Here is a 23552-nt window from a genome sequence, read left to right as displayed (position 1 = left end):
TATTGTGAAAATGCATACATCCAAGCCTTGCGACTGTGGTGATAAACCTTTAAACAAATTAAAGGTCTATCTGTGTTATGTTTTATCGAATTCGGTCATTCCTTCCATCCAAACATACCTAGGATGTCAGGAACGGGAGTTGTCAATTCCTATTGTATCATTACCTACTAACGAGCGGCGTGATCAAAGTTAATGAATGTATATGGTCCCACTTAAACAAACCAAATGTCATACCCAAAATGTAAGCATGTGATGAAAATGTACTAAGTATGATGAACATACATAGCATGAAAAGGTAATGTAAAACAATGTACTAAGTATGCGCTAAACGAACATACGTAGCATAAAATGTCATGTAAAACGATGTACTAAGTATGCACATAATGGACATACATAGCAAAAACATAATGAAATCATGTACTAATAGTGTACTAATGAACATAGCAAGTGTATGATATGAAAACATGGAAAGCATGAAAGTAACAAGTAGGCACATGTGTTTCACCCCAAAACGTTTGAAAAACAGTAAAAGAGGGGTACTATGTACTCACTTGAGATTCCTTAATAGACTTTAGATATCCACCAAACAAGCTAGAAGATCACGGATTCAAACGGCACCTAATATAGGCATCTATATTAATAAACGGACCTATCGGAGGATCGGGTAGTACGAGGGTTTGTAAACCAAATAAGTATGGGAACTTATGTAATATGGTTAAACAAAGCGTACATACTAAAACGAAACCTATCCTAAGTGCTTTTGACCCGTTACGACCCGTTTAGGTAGCTTATGCTACTTTAACGCGTCGTTCGCGTAAAACGCGTTCGGAAAGCCTAACTAGTCCTATGACAAGCAAGATATGCCTTAACATGTTTAATATTGTTGCCAAATCAGTTTATATGTCAAAAGTTATTACATAGGCTTAAAATGAATTTTGGCGTAAAAAGGGTATTTTGGTAATTTTCCTAAGGCATTAGAACTACTTATCATACAACTACTTAAACGATGCGACCATAAGGTATAACCTCGGAAGGTTATTCCCTATACAACTATGGTCACCTAAAGTATTTGGTCGGATCCTAATGATTGACCAAATGGGTCGGGTTCGAAAGTATAAGCGATTAATTAGATTGCTTACCTTTACGACCCTAAACAAGCACAAATCTAAAAGCGACGAGCTAAACATGCTAGAACATGTTTAGTAAAGTTAGAAAACAGGTTTGGTATTAAAACAAACGGTTTTAATACCCTAGAGTAGTTTGGTTACAAAATACGCGAGAAAGCGCATTTTGGCCGAAACTACGACTCGTCACTGGACCTAGATAACGTGGTAATCAGTAGGTATAGTCACTAGGGACTGTAACCATCGTGATTACGCTCACGTTATGAAGTTCAAACGAACTTCGCGTTGACCATAAACTGGTCAATGCAGAAACTCAAATGAAGTTTGACTTTAATGCTAAATCGAATGAAAAACGCGAAAGAATACTTACAGAAGGTCCGCGCAAGCTTTGATTCTCCAAGAAATCTCAGGTATGAAGTGATTAGCACTTCAACTTAGAGATATCTCAGAAAATCAAATGTGGGCTTTGCAAGTGAAGGGGTGGGGGTACTTATAGGATTTCTAGAACCGTTAGGATCGTTTATCAGGAAACGAGCTTTGATCTAGACCCTCCACATAGGCCTATTGTTTTGTAATACTAGGGGTACTAGAAAACCATCAAAGTTTGCCCCTAGATTGATCAAAAGCATGTCCAAATTTACTGAATACCAGCTGCTGTTTCAGAAAATGGTTTTCTGTTAATGGGCCTCTCACACGGCCCGCGTAAGATACACATAGAAACTTACGCGGCCCGCCTGGCTGACTATTCAGAAATTACAGTTTTAGTCCCTAAACTTCAGAAACATGTATTTCGGCCCATTTTTGGCATGTTTAAGCCCCGTTAACCTCATTTCAAGGCTCTAAAATAAAGTTAAAGTGTAGGGAACTCGAAAACATGCTCAAAAATATTTCAGATGTCGGTGCGTTTGGTCGTATGAATACGGTATTCGCTTAATTACGACGGAATGCGCATAAGTGCGAAAAACAATCCAAATTGCGCGACGAATGGATTATTCTCACGCCAAACACTAAAATAAAATATTCTAATGCCTGCATAAATTTTTGGATGTCCGGATATATTCAGAACGTAAGTTATGCGCGAAAATGAAAACTTATGCACTTTTTGACACTTTTAGTCCCTGAATGAGCATAAAGTTTATTTTAGCACACCGAACCCCTCAAAGCCTATTTCTAAGCTATGTAAAGGATATTTTAGGGTGTGTTTAACTTATGGCCATGCTCCGGATTGTTCGTTACAGTTCAGATTGGCATACTTTCGCAGTTTGTCAATTTTAGTCCCTGTAAGCGAATAAACTAGATTTTCCCATACCAAAGCCTTCAAAACTTATTTCTAAGTTATGTAAAGGTTATTTAAGGTATCTTAAGCATAAATTGATGTTCCGGAGTATTTGTCGCATTTAACTGATTAAGTTTACGCACCAGTTTGCGTATAATTCTCGAGAAAGCGATATAGAGTTTGAAATTGATTAAAAGTCAAAACATGAAAAACATCAAACACAAATAAATAAACATTGGGATCAAATAACTTTATTTCATTGATTACTGAATTGTTTACAATGATTACAAGCACAGATGTCACAGTCTCCCCTACTTGTGGAAATTTCGTCCCGAAATTTGTTTAGAGGAAACTCGTGGGAAAAGATGTGGATACTTCGCCTTCATTTGATCTTCACGTTCCCAAGTAAACTCAGGTCCACATTTAGATTCCCAGGGAACTTTAACCAACGGAGTGCGCTTGCGTTTAAGCCATTTGACTTCACGATCCATAATCTCCACAGGATTCTCAACAAAATGTAGTGTTTTATCAACACGGATTTCGTCAAGTGGTATGTGGAGGTTCTCATCAGCCAGACACTTTTTGAGATTGGATACGTGGAAAGTTGGATGAACATTTCCAAGTTCGGGAGGTAATTCAAGTCTGTAGGCTACCTTATCGATTCTTTCAACGATCTTGAATGGTCCAACGTATCTAGGTGCAAGTTTTCCTGTCTTTCCAAATCTGATCACACCTTTCCAAGGTGAGACCTTAAGTAATACACGATCACCGACTTGAAATTCCAAGGGCTTGCGTCGTCGGTCCGCGTAACTCTTTTGACGACTTCGAGCTGTCTGTAGGTTATCACGAACTTTCTTAACCTTGTCAGTTGTCTTTAGAATGAGGTCAGGTCCAGTAAGCTGAGCCTCACCTATTTCATTCCAGCAGACTGGTGAATTACATTTTCGACCATGGAGAGCCTCGAAAGGAGCCATGTTGATGCTGGAGTGATAACTATTGTTATAGGAGAATTCAATTAATGGAAGATGTGAATCCCAGCTACCACCAAAATCGATCACACAAGCTCTAAGCATATCCTCCAAAGTCTGGATTGTTCTTTCAGTTTGGCCATCTGTTTATGGATGATATGCTGTGCTCAGATTGAGTTGGGTCCCCATAGCAGATTGCACGGTTCTCCAAAATCGAGAAGAGAAGCGAGCATCTCTATCAGAAATAATGTTCAAAGGAACACCATGTCGAGATACAATTTCATCCATGTAGATTTTGGCCAGCTTTTCAGCAGAAAAATCCTCACGGATTGGCAAGAAATGCGCTGATTTAGTAAGACGATCAACGACTACCCAGATGGCATCGTGACCTTTCTTTGTGCGCGGAAGTTTGGTAATGAGATCCATAGAAATGTTTTCCCATTTCCAAACTGGAATCTCTGGTTGCTCCAAAAGACCAGAAGGATGTTGGTGTTCAGCCTTAACCTTGAGACAAGTAAGGCATTTTGAAATATACAAGGCAATGTCTTTCTTCATACCAGGCCACCAATACCGAGTACGAAGATCCTTATACATCTTATCTGAGCCAGGATGAATAGAATAACGAGACTTATGGGCTTCATCCATAAGCAAAGTGCGAAGGTCATCTAGGCTTGGGACCCACAAACGGTCCATGAAATAATACGATCCATCTTCTTTCAGCACAAGATCAGGCTTGATGTGATAGGGAAATTCCTTACCCATCAAGTCTTGTGAAACACAAGCATGTTGAGCCTGAGAAATGCGTGCTTGAATATCAAATCGAGCTTCAATATCAGATTGAACACGAACACAATGAAGCTTAGTACGTTCCTTACGACTCAATGCATCAGCCACAACATTCACTTTACCAGGATGGTAGCGAATTTCGCAATCATAGTCGTTTAGGAGTTCGACCCAACGTCTTTGCCTCATGTTGAGTTCTTTCTGATTGAAGATATGCTAAAGACTTTTGTGGTCAGTAAAAACCACACATTTTGTGCCATACAAATAGTGTCTCCAGATTTTGAGAGCGAAAACAACTGCACCTAACTCAAGATCATGAGTGGTGTAGTTTCTCTCATGCACCTTCAATTGCCTTGATGCGTAGGCTATGACTTTATTCCTTTGCATCAGAAAACAGCCAAGACCCAATTTAGATGCATCGCAGTAAACGACAAAATCATCATTGCCCTCAGGGAAAGTCAGAATAGGTGCATCGCAAAGCTTCTGCTTCAAGGTCTGAAATGCTTCCTCTTGCTTAGATCCCCATTCAAAGGGTTTATTCTTTTGAGTTAGAGTAGTTAGAGGAACTGCAATCTTCGAGAAGTTCTCTATGAAGTGGCGGTAATAACCCGCAAGACCAAGAAAAGAACGAACCTCAGTAGCAGTAGTAGGCGTATCCCAATCCTTAATCGCACTGATCTTGGAGGGATCTACATGAATACCTTGTTCGTTGACAATATGTCCTAAAAATTGAACTTCCTTAAGACAAAATTCGCACTTGGAGAATTTGGCGAAAAGTTGCTCTTTCTTCAGGAGTTCCAGAGTAAGACGAAGATGGTGCTCGTGATCAGCTCGCGTCTTAGAATAAATCAAGATATCATCAATGAAAACAATGATGAACTTATCCAGATAAGGCTTGCAGACCCTATTCATTAAGTCCATGAAAACAACAGGACCATTGGTCAAACCAAATGGCATGACTGTGAACTCATAATGCCCATAACGAGTGCAGAATGCTGTCTTGGGAATATCCTCTTCATGCACACGAAGTTGATGATACCCAGAACGAAGGTCGATCTTCGGCATCAGGTTGAGGAACGTTACGTCGAGGAGGCATTCTAAAAGAGGAAACATGAGAGAAAACGAGTGAGATGATGTGATGAAAAGATGAGATAACAAAAATATTAGTAAAAGAAAGGATGGTGGTCATTTGTTCGTTACCACAAAGCAAACAAACAACACACAATGACAAATCAAAGTAAATGAGTCATAATAATGTATCACTGAAGACATGCCCGCCTATAAGTGAACACTCACCCCAAGAGTTCCCAGGTAAGAGTGACTGGTCCGATACTGCGGATTTGTACGAACACTCTAGCCTTAGACAGAAAACTTAGGGTACAGGCATTCACCCTTCCAGTTTGCACGTGTTCACATTATTTAGACCCAAAAGTTTGACGAGATTTTGAAAATTTGGAAGGTACAAGACCAAAAGAAATCATCTAAGGATAGATGATTGATTTTAAAATCATTTTGGAAAATTATGTTCAAGTTTTGGTAATCACCTAAGGATAGGTGACAGGTATTGTTTTAAGATCTAAACACAAGTAAACTTGTGTTAGGGTCCTAGAAAGTTATAGTCTAGGTCAAAGCATTACTAATAACCTAATTCCCTATAACCATTGGCTCTGATACCAACTCTTCTGTCACACCCCGGCCGCGTCAAAACAACAAACCGCGACGGAAACGCCGGGGAGGTGAGTTGCGACAGAATTATGTTTCAACAACCATGGCAATTTAAGTTATGTATTAGTGAATAAAGAGTTTACATTGTCTTTAAGTTCAAACTAAAATAACATAATTAACTGTCTTTTAAGTCACTAAGGCCCGAGTCCGCCTAAGTGAAGCACAAACACCATCTTGCATTAGCACCTGAAAACACATGTAAAAATAGGTACGTCAGCATAAAAATGCCTGTGAGATACATAGGTTTTGTTTATGCAGATTCATGACTTGTATTTGAAAGAAGTGTTTAATAAAATGTAGTCATGAACCTTGTAAAATGTTTTCTTTTGTAAAACTATGTAAAAATCGATATGAAAATCAAATGATAATGAAAGGACAATGCATGGTTAAATGAATAACCAAGTGAAAGTGAATTTGGATAAAATGTGTACTTTGTAAAACAATGTCATTTTCTTGTATAAAATGTTTCATGTCTTGCCCCAAGTGATTTAGATAACGCAACAATGTATGATATGATAAAAGCACTTATATATAGGAAGTACCAGCGGCGTATCCACCATGCTTTTATCATATAACACATAGCCCCGTTACATAAGTCATTTATCAATAACCAAACAAAATGTAATGTTCAATGTCAAAATGTTCATGTGAAAACCATGTTAAATGTCATGTATAACATGTATGATGTATAACCAATGTAATGCATAGTAAGTAGGAAATCATCTACTTAAAATGTCATGTATGGTGAATAACTAGAAGCTACTCAACCCCATAGAAAATGTACAAAACAATGTTTTTGAATAAACCTAAGTTTAAATCAAGTGTTATGTTTTGCAGAAAAACAATGCTTTATGATTACAAACATTTATGCAGTAACGTTAATCGCATACATTCAAGCCTTGCGACTGTGGCGACAAACCCTTAAACGAATTAAAGGTTTATCTAAATTATGTAGTCGGATTCTGTCATTCCCAACTTCCAAACAAACCTAGGAAGTCGGAAACGGGAGTTGTCAATTCCTATGGTACCATTACATAAGTCCGAGCGGCGTAGCTTATGTTAATGAATGTATTATTGTCCCGATTTAACATACCAAATGTCATAACCAATGTAAGCATGCTATAAAAAAAACATGTACTAGGAATGCTAAATAAACATGCCTAGTAGAAATGTCATGTAAAACAATGTGTACATATGCTAAATAAACATATGTAGCAAATGTGTAACAAATCAATGCGCTAGCATGCTTAACATACATAGCAAAACACAATTGAAAACATGTACTATAAGTGTACTAGGTGAAACTAGCATGTTTATGTCAAAAAAAGATGAAATGCATGAAAGTAACACGTATGTACATGTGTATCACCCCAAAGTATTTGAAAACGATAAAAGAGGGGAACTATGTACTCACTTGGGATTGCTACTTAGTCTTGAGAATAAGACCAATTTAAGCTCCAAGTATCACGGAAATCAACCGGCACCTAGTATAGGTAACTATGTTAATAAATCGGCTCCTAAATCAGGAGATAGGATAGAATGAGGTTCTATAAATCAAATGAGTAATTGAACTCATATGGTATGATTTAATAGACCCTACATTCTGATTGGAAAGTCTACCTAAGTGCTTTTGACCCGTTTCGACACATTATGGTAACATAAGCTACTATAAGGCGTCGTTAGCGTAAAACTATGTTCGGATGGTAATCTATGTGCTATGTCAAGTCTTACATGCCCAATTATCCCTAAACATGTTACTAAATCAGATTACTTGTCAAAAATATGTTCACATAGGCAAAATACGGATTTTAACTTCAAAAGGGCATTTTGGTCATTTCCTATGGGCATACAAGCTAACTAGCAAATGACTAACCAATCCTATGTGATCATAAGGTATAACCTCAGTGGTTATTCTCTATGCAACTATGATCGCTAACTAAACTTGGTCGGATCCTAAAGATCGACCAAACGGGTCGGGTTCGAAAGTCTAAGCGGTTGTTTAGACCACTTACCTTACGACCCTAAACAAGCACTAAACTAATAGTGTGGAGTTAAACATGTCAAAACATGTTTAACCTACTGATTTGGTATCAAAACAAAGTGTTTTGATACACCAAAGTAGTTCCGAGGCAAAATGCGTGCTAAAACGCATTTTGACTGAAACTTTGACTCGACACTATAACTAGTTAACGTGGTAATCAGCGGCTATAATCACGAAGGATTATAACTATCGTGATTACAATCATGTTTCAAAGTTAAATTGAACTTTGACTTGACTAATTGATGGTCAAAACCGAAAGTCAAACTGTTGGCCAAACTGTTTGACTTTCTGCACTAGCATAAAGAAAAAGCAATAAAAGGAATGAAAGAAGCTCACTTGGGGTCCTTGCTATCTTTTCTACAAAGAAGACAAAGTCCCAATCAACTTAGGAGAGCTCCAAAGCAGATCAGAGAGGAGAAGAATGAGGAATGAGCAATGAAACAATGAAATTGGATGGCTATTTATAGTTGTAGTGATGCACTAGGATCATTACAAGTGGTTTGTTTGGTCATTAAGCAATAAATCCCAGCCATACAAGTGTTTAGGGACAGCTAGTATGACTTGGAGAAGTGTTAACTTGATGATCACACAAAGGAATTACAAGAACAGCCCCTGAATTATCAAACAACAGCTGAAAAACAATTTCGGGTAACTGGGCTGCTCAGGCGCCCCGTGTAAGAGCTGGGGGTAGGCTTACGTGCCCCGCCTGACCTCCCCAGTTAAGCACAAGTTCGAATATTTACAGTTTCAGTCCCTACATGTAATCGAGTCCATTTCAAGCCTTTATGACCCCCGTTAAGCCATTTTCAAGGTTCTACAAGGTCAATAAAGTTTAGAGGACTCAAAATATGCTCAGAGAAGTCTCGGATGTCGGCTCGTTTGGTCATACGGTCGCGTTGTTTGCTAAATTACGACGAAACTCAAACGGACACGAAAACGAACCAAATTAAGCGACGAGTGGTATTTTTGCATGCCAATCACTAAAATAAAAATATTGTAGTGTGTACAAAAATTTTGGATGTCCAGATGCGGTCAGAACGTAAGATATGCACGAAAATGCAAACTTACGCCGTTTTTTGACACTTTTAGTCCCTGTAAGATCATATAAGCATGTTTTCGCACACCAAACCTATGAAAGCTTATTTCTAAGCCATGTTTAGGTTATATATGGTATGTTTAACTTATGATAAAGTTCCGGACTGTACGTTGCCTTAAGAAACGGCAGACTTTTGCAAGTTGACGCAAATAGTTCCTGTGAGCGAATAAACTTGTTTTTGCCATACCAAAGCCTTCAAAACTTATTTCTAAGTTATGTAAAGGTTATTTAAGGTATGTTAAGTTTATGTTGATGTTCCGGAGTTCTTGTCGCGTTAAACTGATCGTGTTTACGCATAAGTTTGCTTATAACTCTCCCGAAAGCGATATAGAGTTCAAAATCGATAAAATATCAACATGGGCACAAAACCAAACATAAATGAAAAACATTGGGATCAAAACACATAGTTTTATTAATATTGTACTGTTCAGAGTCTATAGAATGATATCACAAGCACAGATGTCACAGTCTCCCCTACTTCAGGAAATTTCGTCCCGAATTTTATTTAGAGGAAACTTGTGAGAAGAGATGCGGATATTTCGCTTTCATCTGATCTTCACGTTCCCAAGTAAACTCTGGGCCATGTTTAGATTCCCAGCGAACTTTGACCAATTTAACCCGCTTGCCCTTCAACTGTTTAAACGTTCGGTCCACTATTTCCACAGGTTTCTCGATAAAATGCATCGTGTTATCAACACGAATTTCATCAAGTGGTATGTGGAGGTTCTCATCAGCTAAACACTTTCTGAGATTGGACACGTAGAATGTTGGATGAACATTTCCAAGTTCAGGAGGTAGCTCAAGTCTGTAGGCTACTTTTCCGATTCTTTCAACGATCTTAAATGGTCCAACATAACGTGGTGCAAGTTTTCCTTTCTTTCTAAATTTAATCACACCTTTCCAAGGGGATACCTTGAGTAGGACGTGATCACCGACTTGAAATTCTAAGGGCTTGCGTCGTCGATCAGCGTAACTCTTTTGACGGCTTCTAGCTGTCTGTAGGTTATCACGAATCTTCTTGACCTTATCTGTAGTCTCTAGAAAGAGTTCAGGTCCAGTAAGCTGAGCTTCACCTATCTCATTCCAGCAGACCGGTGAACGACATTTTCGACAGTATAAAGCTTCGAAAGGAGCCATATTGATGCTAGAGTGATAACTATTGTTGTAGGAGAATTCGATCAAAGGTAGATACGAATCCCAACTACTACCAAAATCAATCACACAAGCTCTAAGCATATCCTCCAGTGTCTGGATTGTTATCTCAGATTGACCATCTGTCTGCGGATGGTACGCTGAGCTCAAATGAAGTTGGGTACCCATGGCAGATTCAATGGTTCTCCAAAAGCGAGACGAGAAACGAGCATCTCTGTCAGATATAATGTTCAAAGGAACACCATGTCGAGATACAATCTCATCAACATAAATCTTGGCAAGCTTGTCAGCAGATAGATCCTCACGGATCGGCAAGAAATGTGCTGACTTTGTAAGACGATCAACAACAACCCAAATGGCATCGTGACCTTTTTTAGTGCGCGGTAACTTAGTAATGAGATCCATTGAAATGTTTTCCCATTTCTAAACCGGAATCTCTGGTTGCTCCAATAATCCAGAGGGATGTTGATGTTCTGCCTTAACCTTAAGGCAAGTAAGGCATTTGGAAACATATAAGGCAATGTCTTTCTTCATACTCGGCCACCAATACTGGGTTCGAAGATCCTTATACATTTTGTCTACACCAGAATGAATAGAATAACGAGACTTATGAGCTTCATCCATAAGCAAGGTGCGAAGATTGTCTATACTTGGGACCCACAAACGGCCCATGTAATAGAAAATCCCAAAATCTCTCAGTTCAAGCTCAGGATTACTATGACACGGTAACTCTTTACCCATCAAGTCTTGTGTAACACAAGTATGTTGAGCCTGAATTATGTGGGTTTGAATGTCAGATCGAACCTGAACACAGTGAAGCTTGACATGTTCCTTACGACTCAATGCGTCAGCCACGACATTCGCCTTACCAGGATGGTAGCGAATTTCGCAATCGTAGTCGTTTAGGAGTTCTACCCAACGTCGTTGCCTCATGTTTAGTTCTTTCTGCTTGAAGATATGCTGGAGACTTTGTGGTCAGTAAACACTATACACTTTGTACCATACATGTAGTGTCTCCAGATTTTGAGAGCAAAGACTACTACACCTAACTCAAGATCATGAGTGGTGTAGTTCTTCTCGTGTACCTTCAGTTGTCTTGATGCATAGGCTATAACTTTGTTTCTTTACATAAGAACGCAGCCAAGACCTAAATTGGAGGCATCACAGTACACGACAAAGTCGTCGTTACCCTCGGGCAGAGATAGAATAGGTGCATTACAGAGTTTTTGTTTCAAGGTCTGAAAAGTTTCTTCCTGTTTGGATCCCCACTCAAAAGGTTTGCTTTTCTGAGTTAAAGCAGTGAGAGGAACCGCAATCTTGGAGAAGTTTTCTATGAAACGGCGGTAATAACCTGCTAGACCAAGAAATGAACGAACCTCGGTAGGAGTAGTAGGGGTATCCCAATCCTTAATCGCACTGATTTTGGCGGGTTCTACATGTATACCTTGTTCGTTGACGATGTGTCCCAAAAATTGAACTTCCTTAAGCCAGAATTCGCACTTGGAGAATTTGGCGAAAAGCTGTTCTTTCTTTAGGAGCTCCATTGTAAGACGAAGATGCTGTTCATGATCAGCTCGAGTCTTAGAATAGATCAAAATATCATCAATAAAGACGATGATGAACTTGTCCAAGTAAGGCTTACAATCATTTTAAATAAAACACAATATAATAAATAATAACACAAATTTCATCATAAGCTTTCTTATTTAAATGTACATTCTCATTAGAGCAATGAGTAAATTTATGTGAATGACCATCCACAAACTTGTTAGCTACAACCTGACAAAAAAAGCATGTCAATGATTTTTTTACTATAATAAGACAAAGGATTGCTAAAAACACAAAACGATTGTAAAAACACAATGCTATGTAAATCCCAATCCTTTCGACAAAACAAAATGATATATACATTTCCAACTATATTTGATGACTTCATAACTGCTACCTGCTTCATATCTACAACGTTGTCCAACCCAGCAAACTGAAAAACAAACCATCATTATTCAAATGAGCAAACATGGTTAAATAAACACGATGCCATATAAATTAACAACTTACATTTTTCCCCATAATTGAATCTTCATCATACACAACATTATCCATCGGTTATAACTAAAGCAAAACACCAAACTAAATTAGAAACTATTTTTGAAACATAAGAAAATATGGGGAAAATGTTGTGTATGATGAGGATTCAAATATGGGAAAAATTGTAAGTTGTTAATTTATATGGCATAGTGTTTATTTAACCATGTTTGCTCATTTGAATAACGATGTTTTGTTTTTCAGTTTGCTGGGTTGGACAGCGTTGTGGATATAAAGCAGTTAGCAGTTATGAAGTCGTCAAATATAGTTGGAAATGTATATATCACTTTGTTTTGTTAAAAAGATTGGGATTTACATAGCATTGTATTTTTTACATTCGTTTTGTGTTTTTAGCAATCCTTTGTGTTATTATAGTAAAACAATCAGTGACATGTTTTTTTTGTCAGGTTGTAGCTGACAAGTTTGTCGATGGTCATTTGCATAAATTTACTCATTGCTCTAATGAGAATGTACATTTATATAAGCAAGCTTATGATGAAGTTTGTGTTATTATTTATTATATTGTGTTTTATTTAAAATGATTGTGTTATTTGACAAATATTGTGTTTTTTTGGTTTATTTTTGTAATATACTATGACAACAGTGATTGACAGTTGTTGTTTTTTTTCCAGGTTGTGGCTGACAACATGTTTGTGGACGATCATTTTCAAAAGTTGAGTAAGATATCTGATGAAATTGGAAATGTATATAATAATTCTTGTAAATTTGTAGGTTAACATGGTTTTAGTACAACATGGTAGTTTATTTTATTATCGAGTATGTTGTTTTTCAGTTTGGAGGACATCATGACTTGACTATGTCTTCAATCCGATCTGCAAAGGTAAATCGTTTATGTTAAAGTATGTAAATTATTTTGTTAGCGATAGTTAGTGATGTTTATGCTGAAACTTATTATGTTTGTTTATATTTTGTTATGTAAATTTCAGAACAAAGCTAAAGGCTTTGACTTGGAGTTTGGTGCGTTGGTTGGATGTCCTGATAAATCTATGAAGCATGAGATCAACAAGGTTGGTTCCTTAAATATATGTTTAGCTATGTGTTAGTGCAGGAATGTCTATCACCTCCGTCAATTTAGTTCGTAGCAGAAATTAGAAGAAAACATGATTTTATAGTGGTATATATAGGAGATAGTCATGGTGGCATTATTATAATTACCTTGAACTTAGCTTAGAAGCCTTGCCTATAAATAGGAGGCTTAGGGTATTAGTTTAAGAACTTTTGGCATTTGGTGACTTTGGAGCTTTGAACTTAGAGAGAGTGTCTAGAGAGAGAAAGTCATCAAGGTGATTCACGGTGCTTGTACGTTGTAATACATTCAATAGAATCACAGATTATATGCGTTCTTGTGTTCGGTCCACGCACGTGCACGGATTCCTTACGTCGCACGTGTCGTTACGCAATCGTACCAGAGTCGTCTACGGTCCTACAACGTGCTCACAAGTGGTATCAGAGCAGGAGTTCGATTGCACGGATCTGAAACGCAAGAATCTACAAGAATTCATCAGTTTCAGATTCAATTTCGCATCAGATTTGTCAAATTTCTTCATCTACTCATTTTCTTCACTTTTCGACACAAAAACCCAAAATTAACAAGGTTTTCACGGATAAAATTGGCTGATTTTTTGATATATTGTGCGAAAATCATCATTTTACAAGCCTATAAATTTTCAGATCAAAACTCTAAGTATTTTAAGAGAAATCGAGATTTTTTGAACCGAAAAAACATGTTGTTCGCTGCTCTTGTTGTTCATATTTTTCACCCGGATGGCCATCCGTTCGAATGACCATCCGGACATAAGTGTCTTTGAGCTAGTCACTCAGATTATCGTTCGATCAAGAGGAATTTAGTCATCCGATCGGATGACCTAAGATTCTAGAATTTTGTCATATATGTCGAGCGGTCATTCAACCGAACGACAATCCGAACAATTGACACACTACTTCATCATGTCACCAAGCGGATGACCATCCACTCGTTTAAGTCATTCGATCCAAATCCATTTGACATACATAGTTTGAATTCAAAAATCTTGGCCCAATAGGATTAAGGTTTGAAATACAGTTGTTGGTCATTCAATGCAAACCCATGTGATTCATTAAATGTCCTCGACCCACTTTAAATCAATTAATGCTAAGCTTTGTGATTGTAGAAGTGTGACATTGAGCGGTCCAATAAGCATTTGAAATTCAAATAATTGTCGGCCCAAATTACGAGTAGTTGTGATAGTCTACACGTGATTGTCAGCTCATTTATTTGTTTGAACGGCCCAATTAGATTGAAGCCTTGAGTATATTGTGAAAGTGTTGGCCAAGTAGTCATAAATCATCCGAGCAACATGATGGAATGACCATCTGTGACACCTGTGTCACTTCAACCATCAAACAAATACCAAACCAATGAAATATTGTGTTTCATACTTGGGATTTGTGTAAATATGTGTATCATTTGCACATATCAATTCTTGTTCGATTTCGGGCTCTAAATCGCTTTCTTGAAGGTTATACGCGCACGGATGCGTAAACATAACCAGTTTAATGCAAGAAACACTCCGGAATAGTGACATAGGATTAACATACCTCAAATAACCTTTACACAACTTAGATATAAGTTTTGGAAGGTTTAGTGTGCCGAAATCAAGTTAATTCGCTTACTGGGACTAAAATTGACAAACTGCGAAAGTACGCCGATTCGTACTGTAACGAACATTCCGGAACTTGATCATAAGTTAAACATACCCTAAATATCCTTTACATAGCTTAGAAATAGGCTTTGAGGGGTTTGGTATGCTAAAATAAACTTATTTGATCAATAGAGACTAAAAGCGTCAAAAGTGCATAAGTTTGCATTTTCGCACATATCTTACGTACTGAATACATCCGGACATCCAAAAATTTATGTAAGCATTAAAATATTTTATTTTAGTGTTTGGCATAAGAAAAATTCCATTCGCCGCGTAATTTGGATCGTTTTTGTGTTCATTACGATTTCCGTCCTAATTAACCGAACAGCACAACCGTACGACCAAACGAACCGACATCCGAGATGTTTTTGAGCATATTTTAAGTTTCCTATACTTTAAGTTTATTTTAGAGCCTTGAAATGGGGTTAACGGGGCTTAAAAGTGCAAAACAAATCAAGTTTTAGAAGTGCAGGGACCATTTTTGAAATTTCTGGCAGATACATCGAACTTCGTCCACTTTTGAGATTTGATGGTTTTAACCCATGGTTTTGCAATACCATGGGCTAATATTCAATGGTTTTTATTATACCATGGACTCATTCTAAGGGCTCCCATGGTTTTACAAAACCATGGGCACATGTGTACGGTTAAGATTAAAGCACGTTATTCGACGAACAATCTTAACGGTTCCATGAAATCTATAAATACCCCTCCATTCTCATTTGAAAAACCCACATTTGAATCTGATTTTGGCCCTCTAAGTTGGAGTTCATACTTCATACCTGAGGGTAAATCGGATCAAATCTTGCGGGGACCTTCGGTAAGTATTCTTTCGTGCTAGTGACTATATCCAGGGATTCTCTACTAAATTTATGGTCAATGCGAAGTTCGTTTGAACTTCATAACGTGAGCGTAATCATGATGGTTATAGTCCCTAGTGACTATATCCAGGGATTCTCTACTAAATTTGTTAACATAGTCCCATAGGGATTCTTGAGGTCCCTGTGCTATCCTGTAAAGATCACTTGTTAGTTTTTCAAAGCTCCTACAGCAAGAAAATTGACTATTAAATAAATTAACTAAATGAGCAAACGATGTAATTGAATAAGGTGGAACATTTAGAAGCCATATCAAGGCTAATCCTGTTAAAGTAGAGCTGAATCCCTTGCACAAGCATGCCTCTTTAAGATCTGACGGGATAGGGTTAATCTCCATCCGCTCCCTATACTGGGCAATATGCTCCTCAGGATCCGTCGTCCCATCATACGGCTTCACGTTGGGAGTCTGGAATCTCTTTGGGATTTCTGCATCACAAATGGGTGAGCAAAGCGGGATATGTTGTGACTATCCCGGGATACTTCCGGTATAGGCTGCACTATCCCAGGCACACTTGATATCATATCCTTCAACTTTTGAAGCTCTCTTGTTATCGCTGATGTCACACCTGTATCCTGCAATGATCCACGATTATTAGTAACAAGGATACTGGTGTTAACAGACAAGTTACCATTTTGGCGATTCTAGCCATATCTTGGAGCGTATCCTGGAGCATATCCTGGATCCCTCACAGTCGACATTCTAGCCGTTAAGGTTATTTCCGGAATATTGCTCTGAGAATGACTCGGTATGATATTGCCCTGATTATCCTCAGTATATACCGCTGAACTAATGTTCAACATCCTGGCCTACAGATGGGTATCAGTATCCTCAGCAGGTCTCTTGGAGTTGGACTTCAAGAGTTGTATTTCCTTCATTATGACTTGGTTAGTCTCCTGTTGTTTCTTCATTTGATCTTGTATATCACCAAACAAAGTTAAAATTTCATCATTAGAAACCATAACAGGAGTTCTCCCTGGAACTCCAGATCTGTTGACATTCTGAGCGGGAGGAGTGTCTCAGGATATTTGGCTTTCATTTCTCTTTAAGGAGCTTGAACTTGTGGAGGAGGAGGAAGCACCAAACCAGTTGTTGCAGAGGTTGTAGTAGGCATGGTTGAAGAGCTCATGTTTGATTTTGAGACCATTGAAAATAGTTGTGCAAAAAGTTTGATTTACATTACATTTTTCCAAACGTTTTGGGGTGAAACACATGTGCCTACTTGTTACTTTCATGCTTTTCATGTTTTCATATCATATACTTGCTATGTTCACTAGTACACTATTAGTACATGATTTCATTATATTTTTGCTATGTATGTCCATTGTGTGCATACTTAGTACATTTGATTTACATTACATTTCACGCTATGTATGTCCATTTAGTGCATACCTAGTGCATTGTTTTACATCACATGCTACGTATGTTCATCATACTTAGTACATTTGATTTACATTACCTTTTCATGCTATGTATGTTCATCATACTAGTACATTGTTTTACATCACATCACATGCTATGCATGTTCATTTAGTTCATACTTAGTACATTCACATCACATCACATGCTTACATTTTGGTATGACATTTGGTTTGTTTAAATGGGACAATATACATTCATTAACATTGATCACGCCATTCGTTAGTAGGTAGTGGTACCATAGGAATTGACAACTCCCGTTCCTGACATCCTAGGTATGTTTGGATGGAAGGAATGACCGAATTCGATATACATTTACTCAGATAAACCTTTAATTCGTTAGGGGTTTATCGCCACAGTCACAAGGCTTGAATGAATGCATTTTCACAACACCGCATAGATGTTTATATCAGTATAGCATGCATTTCCACAAAACATAACTTTGATTTAAACCTAGTTTCACTAGCCATACATATCATTTTGGATACACACTACATGATTTACATTTGACACAAAAACATATTTGACATTGGTTATACATTACATGATTTACATCTTGACATAAACATTTTGACATATTATTCAATACATTTGGCAATTGGTTTAAACATAGACATCTTACATTGGTGGTTTGTTTAGGTAAGTGATTTAAGTAACGAGGCGTGTGTAATATGATACAAGCGTGGTGGATACGCCGCTGGTACTTCCTATATATAAGTGTTTGTATGATATTACATATCGCAGCTATCACACCCCGACCACGTAAAACAACAAAACGTGGCGGAAACGTCAGGGAGTGTTGTAACAGAATCATTGTTTCACAACCATGGAATAAATAATTTTGTTTTATTGAATAAATGAACTCATTGTTTTAATACAATCAAATAAGTACAACTATTATCTTTCAAGTTTTAAAGTCGCTAAGGCACGAGTCCATCCTATGTGTAGCATATATCATCAATCATCACAGAGCAGTACCTGAAACATGTGTAAAAATAGGTACGTCAGCATAAAAATGCCGGCGAGTACATAGGTTTTATTGATTTAGGATTCATGACTTATAAGTTTAAAGAAAAAGGTTTTAATAAAAGTAGTCATGATCCTTGTCAAAGATTTTCTTTTATAAATCATTTATAAGACATCAGATGATATAAAATAATAATACATAGGAAAATAAGTAAATAGAATAATTTTGTATAAAAATATATTGTTTGAAAAACCATATTTTGATAAAAAGATTCATAGTAAAAATATACTTTAGTTTTAAGAAAGTCGAATAAGTAATATATTAAAATATATTTCAGTTTCAAAACCGTTAACCCAAGTGTACTAAATAACGCCACGGTATGTAAAGCGATGAAAACACTTATATATAAGAAGTACCAGCGGCGTATCTACCATGTTTTCATCACATTACACCCGTCTCGTTATCTAAACACTAACAAAAACCAAATTGTAAAACAAATAGTATATTAAATATACTTTAGTTGTTAAAAATAATAATTTTCAATAGTATATTAAAAGTATACCTTGGATTTATAAATAACATATTAAATTATGTTTTTGGTTTGAAAATAACATATTAAAACTATGCTTTGGATTGTGAAAATAACATATCAAATTATGTTTTAATGATTAACAAAATATATGTTGGTTTTTATACAATATCCCATATGAGAGCACATCAAACTATACTTTTGGTAGTATAACTTAATATACAAAAATAATGTGATTTATGAATTCATTCAGACCTAGTGCATCAAAATACACCTTTGAGACTATAGAAATACCACAAAGGCAATCCCTATTTGCATGGAGCAACAAATTGGTTTCAGACATTCCATGACAACAGGAATGGGGTGTCAAATCCTATAGCGCTATATGATACTACCAACCGGTCTGTGAACAAAAATAAGTACTATTCCAACAATTAATTTCATAATCTTTGAAAAATCAGTGTTTAAACCATAGATAGTCATTTAGTTTGTCAAAACATAAGTACTAACATGTATAATCAATTATACTTTGAAATCATGAAAATAACAGATAGGTACACATGCTTCACCCCAAAACAGTTGAAAACAGTAAAAGAGGGGACTACGTACTCAGTTGAGAGTGCTTAGGAGTCTTGAACAACTACCAAGAAAAGCTAGAGGAGCACGGAATCAAACGGCACCTAATATTGATAACTACATAAATAAACCGGACCTAAATCGGAAGATCGAATAGGATGAGGTCTCGTAAACCAAATGAGTGTGATACTCATATGATATGGTTTAACAAGGCCTACATACTAAAAGGAAACCTAACCTAAGTGCTTTCGACCCATTATGATCCATTAAAGTAGCTTACGCTACCTTAACGTGTCGCGCGCGCAATGCGCGTTCGAGACGTCTAAGTAGCCCTATGACAAGTATTATATGCCAAAACATGTTTAATTATGTTGCATAATCAGTTAAGTGGCAAAAGTTTGGATTACATATGCTTAAATATCAACCATGCATAAAAAGGGCATTTTGGTAATTTTCCTAAGGCATATAAACTACCTATCATATAACTACTTAAACTAGGTGACCATAAGGTATAACCTCGGAAGGTTATTCCCTATGCAACTATGGTCACTAAACATGTTTGGTCGGATTCTAAAGATCGACCAAACGGGTCGTGTTTGAAAGTCTAAGCGGGTGTTTAGTCTGCTTGACTTACGACTCTACACAAGCACTAAACTAAAAGTGACGAGCTAAACATGTCGAAACATGTTTAACTAAGTTAGAAAACATGTTTGGTATCAAAACAAACGGTTTTGATACCTATAAGTAGCTTTGTTACAAAATACGCGAGAATACGCATTTTGACCGAAGCTACGACTCGTCACTAAGCCTAGATAACGTGGAAATCAGTAGGTATAGTCACTAGGGACTATGACCATCGTGATTACGCTCACGTTATGATGTTTAAACGAACTTCGCGTTGACCATAATCTGGTCAATGCAGAAAGTCAAACAAAGTTTGACTTTAACGGTAAAACGTAAAAGAACGAAAGAATACTTACAACGGGTCCAAGCCTTGAACATTTGAACCCAAAATTTCTCAGGTATGAAGTTCCACAAGGGGATCTTCAACTTAGAGAAGAAGTTGAGAGCAAATGTGTGAAGAAGAAGTGAAGAGGAGGTGGGTATTTATAGGAATTCAAGAACCGTTAGGATCGTTTCTCGAAGATTGAGCTTCGATCTGGATCGTACACATGGGCACATGGTTTTGGAATACTAGGGATGCCCCAAAACCAGCAAACGGTATTGAAAATGTTACAAAATAGCCCCTAAACTTCAAGAGAAGTGCTGAAAATGGACCTGCAAGTGCAAAAATGAGTTTCTGCCCAGATCAGTTGCTCGCGTAGCGCCACGGGGTTGGCATTTGGTGCTCGCGCTACGCTAGCATGTGCCAGATACAGAAAAGTTTCAAAAATGACAGTTTTGGTCCCTGCACGTGTTTAAGGCCTTTTTTGATGCGTTTAAACCCCGTTAACCTCATTTCAAGGCTCTAAAATGAATTTAAAGTATAGAGAACTCAAAACATGCTCAAAAACATCTCGGATGTCGGTTCGTTTGGTCGTACGGTTGTGTTGTTCGGTTAATTACGACGGAAGTCGTAACGGACGCAAAAACGATCCAAATTAAGCGACGAATGAAATTTTATCATGCCAATCACTAAAACATAATATTTTAATGATTACATAAAGTTTTGGATGTCCGGATGTATTCAGAACGTAAGATATGCGCGAAAATGCAAACTTATGCACTTTTTGACGCTTTTAGTCCCTGAATGACCAAAAGTTTATTTTTGCGCACCAAACACCTCAAATCCTATTTCTAAGCTATGTAAAGGATATTTAGGGCATATTTAACTTATGATCAAGTTCCGTAAGGTTCGTTACTATACAAATCGGTATAGTTTCACAGTTTGACACAATCAGTCCCTGCGATCGAACAAACTTGATTTCTACACACCAAACCATCCAAAACTTATTTCTAAGTTATGTGGAGGTTATTTAAGGTATGTTAAGCCTATTTCACTATTCCGGAGTGTTTGTTGCGTTAAACTGGTTATATTTACGCATTAGTGCGCGTATAACCTTCCAGAAAGCGATTTAGAGCTTGAAATCGGACAAGAAATGATATGTGCAAACGATACACATATTTTTACAAATCCCAAGTATGAAATACAATATTTCATTGGTTTGGTATTTGTTTGATGGTTGAAGTGACACATGTGTCACAGTCTCCCCTACTTTAGGAAATTTCGTCCCGAAATTTAATTCTAGAGGAAACTTGTGAAGACAGCTGTGACAGTTTCGCTTTCTAATAAATCCATTGAACCCTTAAGTAAAAATTTGGGTCATGTTGGGATTCTTAGCGAAATTGTCTACTATCAAAGTGAAGTCCTTGTAGTAAAAAAACATGGAGTTTCGAACTATGGACAGAAGAACGTTTCTCATGAAGACTTATCATAGGAAACTTGTGTGTGTATGAAATCAGAATTGGGGATAAAATGACATTGGTCAAGGTCGAAGACTTCTCCCGTATCATTACTCTTGTCACTATAGGTCTTTACACATGACAAAACTTCCTGTGGTTTCTGTGCACTAAATTCCATAATTATGTAGGCCTCCATAATTACGTAATTCGTTGCACAGTCCGCACAATTCATTTCATAATGCGTATAGGAAAAATCAATTGAATAAACAGGAAGCGATTTGACTAGACCACCAAAGGATCTTTTTAACTAGATCAACGAACGATCTTTTTAACTAGATCAACACATGATCTTCTTAACTAGACCGTTGTACGATCTCCTTAAATAGACCACTTAAAGGGATCTTTTCAATTATATCATCACATGATATTGCTAACCATATTTTCAAATCAATCTGTTTAACTAGACCATTCAAGGGGTCCAATATTTGAATACTACTTTAATACCCATGGGACTTAACTACAACGTTGAAGTCCATTAAGGATTTAAGATAGTACCTTTAGATATCCTACTATGAATCCCTCATATGAGATATGGAAGATTCTATGAGGACTTGGATGGATCACATAAAAACACAAAACATATAAGAAAACACATAAGCACATAATCACATAATTGATTAACTGGATTATTAATTTGTTATCTTTGGACACGGATATTTAAAGCACACCAGGAATCCAATTCGTGGATTTCATTTGGCACTTTAAACATAAGAATCTAACTATGGAGATAGAAAGATCTTTAATAGGAATTCGGATTTATCCTTGTTGAATCGTAATATACGTATTAAGGCATACGAATAATTCAATTAAGGGCTCCAATTTGAGAGATAATCATCCATAAAGATCTAATTGTGAAGATAAAAAGATCCTATATGGATTTTGGAATTTGTGTAACGAGAGGTGTTTCGACACCTTGCACTAGGCGTGCTTAAGTCGATACACAAGGTAGAAAGTTCATGAAGTTGAGGCACTAGATATGCCAGGCGACATATGAAGCAGAGTTTGAAGGTTGAGCAGCAGCAGGATTTGTATCAGCTTTGCTTTGGATTGCAAAGCGGCACATGTTGACCAAATGTCCCCATCGTCCACCGTGGGTACATTTGAAATAAGGTATTTGATGCGGATGATGACGGTGGCATTGATTGCTCTAAGGAGCGGTTCCCTTGTATGGCTTCATCCCTGAGACGAGTCACGGTGATAGCTAAATCAGCGGCCTTCTGGTAGTACGACGCCTAATTGATGGACAATTGCAGCACCTTGTTCGGACATTGTTGTTGCGATGAAGAGGCACCATGAAGAAAATGGGAGACATGGGAGGAAACAAGGGAAATGAAAACAGAAAAACAATGCATAAAATTGCGATCATTTGTTTGTTACCTAAGGCAAACAAATGAGACGAGTGACTAATCAAAGCAAATGGGTCAATATAATGTATCGCGAAGACATGCTCGCCTATAAGTGGACACTCACCCCAAGAGTTCCCAGTTAAGAGTGACTGGTCCGATACTGCGGATTTGTATGAACACTATAGCCTTAGACAGAAGACCCAGGGTACAGGCAACCACTCTTCCAGTGTGCACGCGTTCACATTATCTAGACCCAAACTTCGACGAGATTTTGAAAACTCAAAAGGCACTAAGCCAAATATGAGTCAAACTGGAAAGGTTCAAAACCTTATAACAAAGGGTTCAAAACCAAGTAATCAATCATCCTAGAACAGATGATTAGTTTTCAAAGCAGATTCAAAATTTATGTTCTTATTGTGGTTGT

This window comes from Helianthus annuus, chromosome 1 (assembly GCF_002127325.2).
Source record: "Helianthus annuus cultivar XRQ/B chromosome 1, HanXRQr2.0-SUNRISE, whole genome shotgun sequence".
Classification (NCBI taxonomy): domain Eukaryota; kingdom Viridiplantae; phylum Streptophyta; class Magnoliopsida; order Asterales; family Asteraceae; genus Helianthus; species Helianthus annuus.
The sequence above is the reverse complement of the archived record's forward strand: the minus strand, read 5'-3'. Positions refer to the sequence as shown.